Below are 1,525 nucleotides of genomic sequence, written 5' to 3' on the forward strand. Positions count from 1 at the left end.
CACATATGTGGAAACAGTCTACAACATCTCATTATATCATCATTGACACACCTTCTTCACCAGTGGCATCGTGGGAAATATGAAAGTCTTCAGGCATCTCAGCCAGACTAATTCCAGGTGCTCCTTCATCATCATCACTTTCCACAGGGATGGTTGACTCTCTGTAAATGTTGACATTTTTTCTAATTGCCTCATCTTCTTCAAGATCTTCAAGAAAATCTTGGTATTGCCTTTCATCATCTGTATCCATGTTCTCTCTCCTGCAAGCTCTTTCAGTTTCCAGTTTCTACATCACTGATGTTTGGTCCAGTCTTAGTTCTTCTTGATTAATACCACATCTGGAACTCTATCTGAGTTCATTTTGTTGCCATGCTCATCATTTAAATTGCAGCTGGCCAAATCAAACCCTAACACCAGCTCTCCAGGATTTAGAAGATGTCCCAAATGAGTACGACAAAAATACTGTTTATCTGTATTCATTTCAGATGTCTTCTGTACCCAGACTTCCCTGAGGGTATGCTTTTTTTGATATCATTCCAGCATCTGCACCGTGTTTTATATTTCGGACTATGCTGCATTTCATCACAATAAATTCCTCTAGCTGTTTGGGGTGACATAAACTACTGAAAGAGTGACTCCAGAAAGTGCTCCCATCAATATCTGCAACTTGTAGGGTGATTGGATCAACGAGGTGAATGGCACTGGTTATTCGAATACACACACAAATCTGGTTCATATTTCCCAGGCTTTGTGTCAGTTTTGGAGACAGACAGACAACATAATCCTGGCATATTGGAACAATTTCCACAGAAAAAGTGCTTTTGTAATTGTATGTATTACTATGGACATCCTGAGAGATCAGTCTTTGGGATGCGTTGTATCTACAGGGAACTGTATACTGAATAAATTCGACCATCTTCTGAGCATGTGGTTTTGAGGAATAATAAAAATCCAGACCATCATTAATCTCTTTGATACGAAGTGTATTCTGATGCCTTCCATATTTCAGAATTAACTGTTCCAGATAGTAGAAAGCTTTTTTGTGCAAAGTCTTTTGCCTCACTTGAATCACAGCCCTCCAGAAACCCTTAGCTTCTACTCTATGGCAATCTCCACATATTTGGGACTGAACAGCATAATCCACCACAAACACTTGTTGAAGGACAGCACCATTCATCACCTCTTTCTGGAGTCAGTTTAACTTTAAATCTCTTAGAATGGGGCTCAGTCCAAACAAAGCCTGCATTCACAAGCCGTTCCTTACTCAGAGGGGCTTTGAACACAAAGCAAGAAGTTCCCTGGATTCTAAAGCACACCGTATCCAAGTTCCTGGTGGCTGAAAATGCCTTTGACATTGTTTGTAGAACAAAAGTGAGATTTGTTTTGGAATACCTTGGCTGATGCCCACTTTACTTTGCAAACAGGCCACACAAATATTGGCAGGATTGGGACTTACTGCAATACCACACTCACAGCACAGGATGAGTCCAGGGCTGCGGTCAGTCGATTCTGTCATATACTCCAT

The 1,525-nt window shown here is 40.8% G+C and overlaps 1 pseudogene; it reads right to left on the reverse strand.

Moving 5' to 3' along the window:
- Positions 1-1,525, reverse strand: LOC107975840 (60S ribosomal export protein NMD3-like; annotated as a pseudogene).

The sequence above is a fragment of the Pan troglodytes genome, chromosome 6 (genome assembly GCF_028858775.2).
Source record: "Pan troglodytes isolate AG18354 chromosome 6, NHGRI_mPanTro3-v2.0_pri, whole genome shotgun sequence".
NCBI lineage: Eukaryota > Metazoa > Chordata > Mammalia > Primates > Hominidae > Pan > Pan troglodytes.